This window comes from Choloepus didactylus, chromosome 10 (genome assembly GCF_015220235.1).
Source record: "Choloepus didactylus isolate mChoDid1 chromosome 10, mChoDid1.pri, whole genome shotgun sequence".
Classification (NCBI taxonomy): Eukaryota; Metazoa; Chordata; class Mammalia; order Pilosa; family Megalonychidae; genus Choloepus; species Choloepus didactylus.
In genome coordinates this window covers 15,091,544-15,104,349 of record NC_051316.1, presented here as the reverse complement: position 1 = coordinate 15,104,349, position 12,806 = coordinate 15,091,544, and the positions used below count along the sequence as shown (strand labels likewise).

The 12,806-nt window shown below is 37.4% G+C and overlaps 1 pseudogene; it reads left to right on the top strand.

Moving 5' to 3' along the window:
* Positions 1-568: 568 nt before the first annotated feature.
* Positions 569-12,806, top strand: part of LOC119504585 — a 33,849-nt pseudogene continuing 21,611 nt past the window's right edge.

Genomic DNA, 12,806 nt, shown 5'->3' with positions numbered 1-12,806 from the left:
GCACTTCCTTGACTCCCAAACTAAGCGGCCATTCTCCTTCATTTTCTCACAAACTTATTCTTTTCCAAACACACACGTACCATGATCTGTATGACTGCATATATTTGAATTATTCAGTGTGTGCTTCCCCTACTAGAGAGTAATCTCTACGAGGGTAGGTACCATGTTTTGTTTACTGTGTGTCCCCGAATTCTGTAACAGTGCTTGCCTGGCATGTAGTAGGATTTTAATCAATTGTGATGGAATGAATCACCGTATGTAAACAGCGGTCATATGCAGCAGAGGCGGAGTACAGGAATAAAAAATGCACCTTGTATTTCAATAACAATTTTTCTTTTTCTGAGTTCCCCTGAGATTTTGCAATTAGAAGTAGTGGGGTAACAAGTTAACCCTACACACCCCAAACCAAACTGTTTGCGCCGTCCGTGTAAAGTGGCAGCTTCGCGCCTGCGCAGACCCCCCTTACGGCGGCCCAACCCAGCTCTTCCCTACAGAACGGCCTCAGAGTGGGGCGGTGCCAAACAGAGTGCAGACGGTGGCGCGCGTTGATTACGTCAGTACACGTGCCCGAGTAGTTCGTAGTAACCCGGAGTTGCGGAAGTGGAGACCGGTGGGCAGGGGGCTGAGACAGGTAACCAGTGCGCTCCTTGTTAGCTCCCTGCTTTCGTCTCCCCCTGCTACCGGTTGGTGCCGGGGACAGCAGCCGTTCTAAAGGCGACAGGGACCCCGCCTCCACCCTTACTTTCGTTGGTCTGCGGGGGCCCCATCCCTTCTCAGTCTTCCCCTACTCCTGGAGCTGAAACCTGTCCTTAGGACTGGGCTGGGCAGCCGCTTCTCTCCGCCTCTGTTCTCGGGGTGGCGGTGGTCTCTAACTCCTCTTCCCGGCGGCAGAGACCCTTTTTCAGGTCCCTACGTGCCACCTCCTTCCTCTTCCAGACCCTCCTTACCCGTTCCTCTCCACTCCTAGCCCTGCAGGGCTCGTCTCCAGTCCTGTTTAAAGAGATAGAACAATTTCCGATTCCATTCGTTTCTACTTGCCGCGAAACCCATCTTTCTCTCCTCTCCCTGGAAGACTCTTACTGAGAGCACCAAAGTTTTGAGTTTTGGTGTCCCTAATGAACATTTGTTCGCTGTCATTCTAGAGTTTTGCTCCTTAACGCATGCACGGGGTTTGGGGGCGCTGGAGCAGTAATGTGAGAATATATTGTGATAATAAAAGATGCACTTGGTGTCCAACCAACTGTTGAAGTGCGGGAAACAATTAATAGCTTTTCATTATGTCGATCCTTGTCCCCTGACTTTCTTTTTGGTTTTCCACTAAGGACGACAATTCCAATTACCTTGCAAGGTAGCTTATTAATCATCAAAATAAATAAGCAGTAGAACTCGTTAGGAATGTTTAGAAAACCCATCAGCAATCCATATGTTGAGTATATGGGATGAGAAACAGGATTCTGAAGTCCTTGATCCCACTGATGGTTTGGTTTTGTATTTCTTGTACTTTTAGTATGTTCCATTTTAAAATAGGGTATATTATCCTTTATGTAATTTGGGGAAGCCCCAATGGCTTGAAAATTGGGAAGATTAGGTTCTTCTGGTATTTGGGGGATAAAATAGAGTAAGTTTAGTGGATAATAGTGGTTGCTGTTGAAATCTGCTGTATCCCAGGAGCTGTGTTCAACACTTCGCATATGTTTTCTCCTTAGTTTACTTAGTTAACAGTACCTGTGAGTTAGGAATTGCTACCCCCAGTTCACAGAGAAAGAAACTGAGGCTTAGATGTGTGAAAATGACTTGCCCAAAATTCACAGTAAGATATAACAGAGTCAAGAATTAAATTCATGTGTGTATGACTTTTATAAAAAATACTATTAATGATCAAATTCTATGCTTTTACAGTAGTCATACATAATTCAATGAGTTTGTCCACTCTCTAAACAATGTTTTTACATTTTCTAATATCATTAATATTGAATTCTCATATACTTGGAATTAAAACACCTGGAAAATTTAATTTGTGTTCTGTCTATGCACATACACACACACCATCCTTATCTTTAAAAATGAGATAGTGACAAATTAGATGACTCGGTAAAACCCTTCAAACAGGAACCCTCAGGGAATAAGTAATTCTGGATAAAAGGGTTTTACCCCTTTGAAAATGAAAGCAATATTGACTGTATTGTATGGAAATTTGAAAAATGTACTAAACAATTCCTTGTCTTCTAAAATACAATATACTGAACAGATTTTTAACTTTCCCTTGATGTCTTAGACCAGTCATATGAACATTACTTGTCATCCTGTATTGTAATTTGGTGTTTTCCTCAGAACATTTATCATATTTGACCTCCAAATTGCTTTGCAATTTGAATTTGCCTGTACTTTTTGTAGTTCATTGCCCAGTGTCACCAAGAGATAATACAGCATAGCAGTTAAAAGCAGGGACTGTGGAAACAGACATGCAGGATTCAAATCCCAGTTCTGCTGCTTACTAGCACAGTGATCCTAGGTAGTTTATTAAATCTTCCTACACCTCAGTTTCCTCATTTGTAAATGGGGGTGAAGAGAAAACTTACCTCAGAAGATTGTTTTGAGGAGAAAATGAGTTAGTATATGTAAAAAATTTAGAATAATGCCAGCCATTTGGTAAGAGCCCTGTAAGTGTGTACTAATATTATTATTAGCCTGGTTTTGAGCTTAGGTTCTTTGGAAATTGCATTCTACTTCTTTGAGAATTGTTGCTCCTTGAGTGATATTTAATATGTGGTAATTCTCAGTTTACTCTGCTGACTGGAATCCCTCATCCTTTGTCACTCTGAGAAAATGTAAATTTATTAAATTAGACTTTAATAGATCCTTTGATTGTACCTTTGTAATGCAATATGCATTTTGCTTAGGGAGTTTGGATTGAAGATGTCAAATATTTCACTTTATGTGCATGTATCAAAATAATGGCCTTTCAATTTCATTTTGAAATTAAATTGAATTTGGGGGATTTTTCAGGGGTTATATTACGGTCTACCAAAACATGGAAACCCTTTTTACTTTTGAATTCCAGTTGATTTACACATCCGTTTATGATGCCCTGCTCAGGTATATTATTTCATTCTTGTTATCATGGTTCTATTGGATAAATACCTCCTCACAAAACAAAACAAAAAAGAAAACACCAACGCCATGATGCATTGGACATGCACAAACATATCTCTTCAGTATAGTTCTCTAAATGCTGCTTTGTCTTTCCTTCCCTTTCTTTCCTCAGGGGGCTCAAAAAAATTGACTATGTCAACAAAGTGAAATAATGTTTCCTATGAAATGTTAAAGGTGTGTATCCATTTTCAGGGGTGTATTTTAAACCAGGTCCAGCTAAGAGCTGATATTGACTCCTTTGGTGTCCATAGTTAGGAACTTGAGAATGAACGTCTGTCCTTCATTTTAACACATTAGGACTGATATTCTTGTTCAAACTTCTTGTCGAAAATAATGTGTTATACTTTAGATGCATATTGAATTTCACCTCTTTATACTTTTCATTTCATATGGTGTGAACTCAATATTTGGTGACTTGATTTGATTGTGAGCTCCTAAAGATGGGAGCGGAGATAGCACTTGAACAAACATGCCTGGTGAACATTGTGAGACTGGAGCCTGAGTATATATTATAGGGTTATTTTTCCTTTCACCTAATATCTAGTCTAAAAATAGTAAGGGAAATAATAATAATAATAGTAATGTTAAGTATTACTTTTGTAGAGTTTGCAGTATGCCAGGCACTTTTCTAAGCATTTAATCTGTAAAGTAGATGATATTATTGCTCCTATTTCACAGATGAGGAAACTGAGGCAGAGAGAATTAAGTGAATTGCTAAAATTATGAAGCTGGTAGGTAGTGGAATTTGGATTTGAAGCCAGGCTGTCTGGCTCCAGAGTTCATTTATCCCTAGGTATTGAGTTAACATGTAAGTAAGTCAATATCAACTTTGCAGTGTAAATTGTTTCACCTGTCACACTCTTCCTTTACCCTCTCCTTTTATATTCTCTTGAAAACAGAACATTACTTCTTTTTTTAAACGCAGTTTTATTGAGAGATATTCACATAATATACGAACCTTCAAAGTCTGTAGTTGGTTGTTCATAGTATCATTATGTAGTTGTGCATTTATCACCACAATCAATCTTTGAAAATTTTCATTACTCTAAAAAATAAAATAAAAATTAAAATAAAAAAGAGCATCCAAAACATTCCCCTCCTCCCCACATTGTTCATTTACTTTTTTTTAACACTCATTGTTTTTTTAACTTTATCAAAAAATTAAAAAAACAATTAAAAAACATTTCAAACAAAACCAAAGCAAAGGAATAAGAAAAAAAATAACCTAACATAACTGCATTGCTTCCAACATGTTCCTACCGTACCTCAAGAAAATAAGCAAACTATAACCCAACTAAGGAATAAGAAAAACAAATGACCTAAAATAACTACATTTCTGTGAACTTGTTCCTACTATACCACCCAGAAATTAACAAACCGTAATTGTTCCTGAGCATTCCCATAACTTTAAGTTTACCCTCCATAACTTGTCTGTTCTTATTAGATTACTGTTCCCACTTCACTATTTGCTGTCTATCATAGGTCCCCTACATTCTACAATATAAACCATTTATTTTACACTTTTCACAGAGTCCACATTGTGGTAACATACAATATTGCTCTTTTTGTGTCTGGCTTATTTCACTCAGCTTTATGTATTCAAGGTACATCCATGTTGTCATATGTTTCACAACCTTGTTCCTTCTTACTGCCTCATAGTATTCCATCATGTGTAGATACCATATTTTGTTTATCCACTCATCTGTGGAGGACATTTGGATTGTTTCCATATCTTGGCAATTGTGAATAATGCTGCTGTGAACATCAGTGTGCAAATGTCTGTTCATGTCACTGCTTTCAGATCTTCTGGGTATATACAGAGAAGTGAAATTGCTGGATTGAAGGGTTCCTCTATATGTAGTTTTCTAAGGAACCACCAGACCGTCTTCCAGAGTGGAAGTCCCACCAGCGATGAGTAAGAGTTCCAATTTCTCCACATCCTCTCCAGCATTTTTAGTTTCCTGTTTGTTTAATGGCAGCCAGTCTAATTGGTGTGAGATGATATCTCATTGTGGTCTTAATTTACATCTCCCTAATAGCTAGTGAAGATAAATATTTTTTCATGTGTTTTTTGGCCATTTGTATTTCCTCTTCAGAGAAATGTCTTTTCCTATCTTTTGCCCATTTTATAATTGTTGATTTGTAGGACTTCTTTATATATGCAAGAAATCAGTCTTTTGTCAGATACATGGTTTCCAAATATTTTTTCCCATTGAATTGGCTGCCTCTTCTCCTTTTTGACAAATTCCTTTGAGGTACAGAAGTTTAAGTTTGAGGAGTTCCCATTAATCTATTTTTTCCTTTGTTGCTTGTGCTTTGGGTGTAAGGTCTAAGAAGTGACCTCCTAATACAAGGTTTTGAAGGTGTTTCCTTATGTTATCGTCTAGAAGTTTTATGGTACTGTCTCTTCTATTGAGGTCTTTAATCCATTTTGAGTTAATTTTTGTGTAAGGTGTGAGGTAGGGGTCGTCCTTCATTCTGTTGGATATGAATATCCAGCTCTCCCAGCCCCATTTGTTGAATAGACTGTTATATCCCAGTTCAGTGCTTTTGGAGGCCTTATCAAAGATCAGTCAACCATAGATCTGGAGGGTCTATCTCAAAATTCTCAATTTGATTTCATTGATCGGTATGTTTATCTTTATGCCAGTACCATGCTGTTTTTTTTTTTTTAATTAAATTCAGTTTTATTGAAATATTTTCTCATACCATACAGTCATCCATGATGTATAATCGGCTGTTCAGAGTACCATCATATAGTTGTACATTCATCACCCCAATCTATTTTTGAACATTTTCCTTACACCAGAAAGAATCAGAATAAGAATAAAAAATAAAAAGAAAAAAGAAAACCCGAATCATCCACCCCATCCTACCCTATTTTTCATTTAGTTTTTTGTCCCCATTTTTCTACTCATCCATCCATACACTGGATAAAGGGAGTGCGACCCATAAGGTTTTCACAGTCACACTGTCACCCATTGTAAGCTACACTGTTATACAATGATCTACAAGAGTCAAGGCTACTGAGTTGGAGTTTGGTAGCTTCAGGTATTTACTTCTAGCTATTCCAGTACATTAAAACCTAAAAAGGGTTATCTGTATAGTGCATAAGAATGTCCACCAGAGTGACCTCTTGACTCCATTTGAAATCTCTCAGCCACTGAAACTTTATCTTGTTTCATTTCTTATCCCCCTTTTGGTCAAGAAGATATTCTCAATCCCATGATGCCAGGTCCAGATTCATCCCTGGGAGTCATATCCTGCGTTGCCAGGGAGATTTACACCTCTGGGAATCAGGTCCCACGTGGGGAGGGGGCAGTGAGTTCACCTGCTGAGGTGGCTTACCTAGAGAGAGAGGGTCACATCTGAGCAACAGAGACGTACTCAGGGGGAGACTCTTAGGCACAATTATATGCCAGTTTAGCCTCTACTTTGCAGTAATGAGCTTCAGCAGCAACAATCAAGTGAGGAAGGCCACCACTTCCGCATTTTTCCCCAGCTCCTTGGGGGGGCCTGCATATATATTTTTATTCTCCACCCAAATTCCTTTGGGATGTGTCGTTATTTCACTCTAACCTATACAAACCTACCATATCTCACTTCCTATTCAAAGTTCCATGTAATTGTGGTGTTTGAATAAACTTCTTGTAGAGGTTATACTGCTTAGAAAATACAGATCCTGCACCAAATGCACATCTCTTCCCTTGGTCTCACATGGAAGTTGAAGTTTTAACACTGTAAGTTTGAACCTTTACCGTTTGGCCCAGTTTGCCCTAATCTTAACCAGATCTGCTTCATTCATATCTCTAATTGAAGTCTGGGCTCTTTTTCAGCTTTTTTCCTTTTTCTTTTTTAAACAGTTGCTGTATGCACTAATACTGACATTCATATCTGCCGAGCTGTAGCTCTGAGTTTTCAGGTCACACACAGATACCCAATGTTGCAGAGACCAATCAGTTTGTATACAAAGGAATCAGCATCTCAGAGTTTGGAGATAGCCATTACAGTTCAGGAATAGATTTGTCTGCTTTAAGAGCTTACAATCTAGGGACCATTGCAATAATTGTTTCCCTCTTAGGCTGTGCTCTAAGATTCAATTCTGAGTGTACACATTGTAGTTAGTCCATATTGGTGAGGCATTATAGTGTTTGCCTTTGTTTCTGGTGTAATTCACTCAAAATGCTGTCTACAGGATCTGTTCACCTTGTTGCACGTCTCACAGCTTCACTCCTTCTCATAGTTGCTCAATATTCCATTGTATGTTTACACCACAGTTCACCATTCTGTTCCTCAGTCAGTATACCCTTAGGCTACCTCCACCCATTGCAAATCACGAATACTGCTTATACCGTGCTGTTTTGACTACTGTAGCTTTATAATAAGCTTCAAAGTCAGGGAGTGTAAGACCTCCCACTTCATTTTTTTGTTTGGTTGTTTGTTTAGAATGCTTTTTGCAATTCAAGGCATCTTTCCCTTCCAAATAGATTTGATAACTAGCTTTTCCAAGTCTGCAAAGTAGGTTGTTGGAATTTTGATTGGGATTGCATTGAATCTGTAGATGAGTTTGGGTAGAATTTACATCTTAATGACATTTAGCCTTCCTATCCATGAACATGGAAGATTTTTCCATCTTTTTAGGTCCCCTTCTATTTCTTTTAGTAAAGTTGTGTAGTTTTCTATCTATAGGTCTTTTGCATCCTTAGTTAAGTTTATTCCTAGATACTTGATTTTTTTAGTTGCTATTGAGAATGGAATCTTTTTCTTGAGAGTCTCTTCAGTTAGGTCATTTCTAGTGTAAAGGAACATTACTGACTTACGTGCATTAATCTTGTATCCCACTACTTTGCTAAATTTATTTATTAGTTCAAGTAACTGTGTCATTGATTTCTCAGAGTTTTCCAGATATGAGATCATATCATCTGCAAATAATGACAGTTTTACCTCTTTCTTTCCAATTTGGATACTTTTTATTTCTTTGTCTTGCCAGGTTGCTCTGGTTAGCACTTGTAGCACAATGTTGAGTAACAGTGGTGACAGTGGGCATCCTTGTCTCATTCCTGATCTTAGAGGGAAGGCTTTCAGTCTCTCACTATTGAGTATTATGCTGGTTGTGGGTTTTTCATATATACTCTTTATCATGTTGAGAAAGTTCCCTTCAATTCCTACCCATCAAAGTGTTTTTATCAAAAAAAGGATGCTGGATTTTGTTGAATGCTTTTTCAGCATCTATTGAGATAATCATTTGATTTTTCCCTTTTGATTTGTTAATGTGTTGTATTACATTGATTGATTTTCTTTATGTTGAACCATTCTTGCATGCTTGGAATGAAACCCACTTGGTCATAGTGTATGATTTTTTTTAATGTGTCTTTGCATTCGATTTGCAAGTATTTTGTTGAGAATTTTTGCATCTATATTCATTAGGGAGATTGGCCTCTAGTTTTCCTTTCTTGTAGCATCTTTACCTGGTTTTGACAGTAGAGTGATGTTAGTTTCATAAAACGAGTTAGGTAGTGTTCCATTTTCTTCAATGTTTTGAAACAATATAAGTAAGATTGGTGTCAGTTCTTTTTGGAAAATTTGATAGAATTCCCCTGTGAAGCCATCAGGCTCTGGGCATTTATTTGTGGGAAGCTTTTTGATGACTGATTGGATCTCTTTGCTTGTGATTGGTTTGTTGAGGTCTTCTATTTCTTCTCTGGTCAGTCTATGTTCATGTGTTTCCAGGAAATTGTCCATTTCCTCTACATTATCTAGTTTGTTTGCATACACTTATTCATAGTGTTCTTTTGTAATCTTTTAAATTTCTTCAGGATCTGCAATAATGTCGCCTCTCTCATTTATTATTTTGTTTATTTGGGTCTTCTCTCTTTTTGATTTTGTCATTCTAGCAAGGGGCTTGTCAGTCTTGGTCTTCTCAAGGACCAACTTTTGGTTTTATTTATTCTCTCTATTGTTTTTTTGTTCTTGATATCATTTATTTCTGCTTTAATCTTTGTTATTTCTTTTCTTCTACTTGATTTAGGATTAGTTTGCTGTTCATTTTATAGCTTCTTCAGTTCCATTAGTTCTTTGATTTTAGCTCCTTCTTTCTTTTTAATGTATACATTTAGAGCTATAAATTTCTCCCTCAATACTGCCTTTGCTGCATACTATAAGTTTTGGTATGTTGTGCTTTTGTTTTCATTCATGTCTATATATTTAGCAACTTCTCTTGCTATTTCTTCTTTAACACACTGATTGTTCAGGAGTGTGTTGTTTAACCTCCAGATATTTGTGAATGTTCTAAATCTCTGAAGCTTACTGACTTCTAATTGTATTCCATTGTGATCAGAAAATGTGCGTTGAATAATTTCAATCTTTTTTAAATTTATTGAGGCTTGTTTTATGGCCCAGGATATGATCTATTCTGGTGAAAGTTCCGTGAGCACTAGAGAAGAATGTGTATCCTGGTGATTTGAGATGTAATGTTCTATATATGTCTGTAAATTCAAATTCATTTATCAGATTGTTTAGGTTTTCCGTTTCCTTATTGGTCCTCTGTCTGGTTGATCTGTCTATAGGAGAGAGTGATGTATTGAAGTCTCCCACAATTATTGTGGAAACATCTGTTGCTTCCTTTAGTTTTGCCAATGTATTTTGGGGCACCTTGATTGGGTGCATAGACATTTATGATTATTTCTTCTTGTTGAATTGTTCGTTTTATTAGTATATAGTGACCTTCTTTGTCTCTTATAACATCCTTGCAGTTATAGTCTATTTATCTGAGATTAGTATTGCTACTCCTGCTTTCTTTTGGCTGTAGCCAAATATTTTTTTCCATCCTTTCACTTTTAATTTCTTTGTGTCTCTGGGTCCAAGATGAGTCTCTTGTAAGCAACATATTGATGGCTCATATTTTTTAGTTCATTCTGCCAATTTATATCTTTTAATTGGAGAGTTTAATCCATTTACATTCAGTGTTATTACTGTGAAGGCATTTCTTGAATCAGCCATCCTATCCTTTGGTTTTTATTCGTCAGATACATTTTTTTCCCCTCTCTTTATTTCCTTTAACGTACCTTTACTAAAAGTTGTTAGTTCTGAACTCTTCTCCATATCTCTCTCTCCTTTCTTTTTTTCTCTGCTGTAGGGCTCCTTTTAGTATCTCTTATAGGGCAGGTCTCTTATTAGCAAATTCTCTCATCATTTGTTTGTGAAAAATTTAAGCTCTCCCTCAAATTTGAAGGAGAGCTTTGCTGGATGAAGAATTCTTGGTTGGCAGTTTTTTTCTTCCAGAGTTTTAAATATGTTATACCACTGCCTTCTTGGCTCCATGGTGGCTGCTGGGTAGTCACTACTTAGTCTTATGTTGTTTCCCTTGTATTTGGTGAATTGCTTCTGTCTTGCTGCTTTCAGAACTTGCTCCTTCTCTTCAGCATTTGACAATCTGATCAGAGTATGTCTCGGAGTGGGTTTATTTTGATTTATTCTGTTTGGATTTCATTGGGCATCTATGATTTGTGCATTTATGTCATTAAGGGTTGGAAAGTTTTCTCCAGCAGTGTCTTTGAATACTCTTCCTAGACCTTTAGCTTTCTCTTCACCTTCTGGAATGCCAATGATTCTTATATTTGTGTGCTTCATGTTGTCCATCATATTCCTGAGATCCATTTCAAATTTTCCAATGTTTTTCTCCATTTGTTCTTTTGTACTTTTATTCTCCAGAATGTTTTATTCAAGTTCACCTACTCGTTATTTTGAGTTCATCTAATCTGCTGCTATGTGTTTCCAAGATGTTTTTAATTTGATCAACATTTTTTTTTATTTCCATAAGCTCATCTTTTTAAAATTTATTCTTTCAAATTCTTCTTTATGGTCTTTTAGAGTCTTCTTATCATTTATATCCTGTGCCATGATCTTATTGTTTGTGGTTACTTCTTTGATTAATTGCTCCAACTACTGTGTCTCCTCTGATTTTTTTATTTGAGCATTTGGGTTATCCACATCTTCTGGTTTCTTCATATACTTTAAAATTTTCTGTTGTTTTTGGCCTCTTGACATTAGCTTATCTTGATATGGTTGTTTCAGGATATGCAGGCTTATTTGAACAATTATCTATTATTTTTCAGAGCTACAACTTGTGGAGTGTACTTTCCCTGACTTACCAGCAGATGCCGCCGCCTAGTCACCTGTTCCGGTCAAGCCAGTTCTCCCCAACTTCATCTTTATGGTGAGTGGGGGTCTAAGCCTTGCAGAATTCCAATCAGTGCATCAAATTTCCATGTGCAGTTGGGGCCGCCAGCCCTGAGGGTGAGGGGTGTGCCCTGTGCAGTTCAGCAGGGAAGATGGCTTTAAGACCCAGAACTCCCAGCCATTCCTGGAGTCTTAAAGCTGTTGACAAGTCCAGCCCTTCACCTCAGATTCCCCACAGTCTCTGCCCTGGGTCCCCAAGTATGTCGGATTGGTGTAGGGCCCTTGGAATCTCCATGCAAGACCCCGCCTCTAAGCTGTGAACTCTGCAGGCCTCTGTGGATGAAGACTGTGCAATGTCACAGTCAAGCAGAATCCCCAAGAGAAGCTCTCGGTTGCGGCGCTGCCAAGGGGCATCTTCCAGCCTGCTGAAGAGATTGTTGTGCGGGGCGTGGTAACATCCCACTTCCATGGTCCTCTGCCTGCTGCAGTGAGAACATTACTTCTGAGCTTAGTGGGCAACTGCATCTGAACTGTCAAAAGGGTAATATGTTTCTCTCACTTGATTGGGGTAATAACATTTGAATGGAATTCAGACTGCATTTTCACAGCTTAGTTCTTATTGTCTTTCTCTGAGAATCTTGTTTTGAAAGCAGATCCTGAAACTTTTTATGAGCTCAAATTGCATATATATTGTGCTGGTATTTGACTTTAGATAGTATACAATTTCCACACTGCTGTTCTGTGGGTAGAAAGAGCATTTTGTTCATAATGTTGTTATTGTCTGTCAGAATGGTTTATGGCACACTCATGTTGCTACTGAATCATTATTCTGTGTTGCTTGATTTCTGAAGAAATTATTTTGAAATAGCACTTTTATACATAATCAGTTTCATTATAATTTTTGTTTTTTTGCTTATATTTTATTTCTTTGATACTTGCAATTGAAGGCTTAGTTTTTCAAATTGATGGAATTGGGATGTTCTTGATATATTTTGGCAGCAAACACATCAGCCGGTTTCTTTTAGCAACAGTAATATCTTGCATATGTAACAAGTAATGGAGTAATGAACTATTGGAGTAATGTCTGGTAGAAATAGAATTATAGAATGCTAAGAGTTCAGAGGCTCCTTAGATAAACACCCCTTCCCCCATTTTAAGCAGGATATTATTTAAATTTTTTATTGTGGTAACATATATACAACACGAAATTTCCCATGTTAACCACCTTTATATGTACAATTCATTGATATTAATTACATATACAATATGATGCTACTATCACCACCATCCATTACCAAAACTTTTCCATGACTCCAAAAAGAAACTCTTTACCCTTTAAGTAATAACTCCTGAAGATACATCTCTTTTACCTTTCATTTGGCAGTTGGGAATCTGGAGCCTTGTGCCAGTTTGAATGTATTATGTCCCCCAAAACGCTATTATCTTTGATGTAATCTTGTGTGGGCAGAAGTATC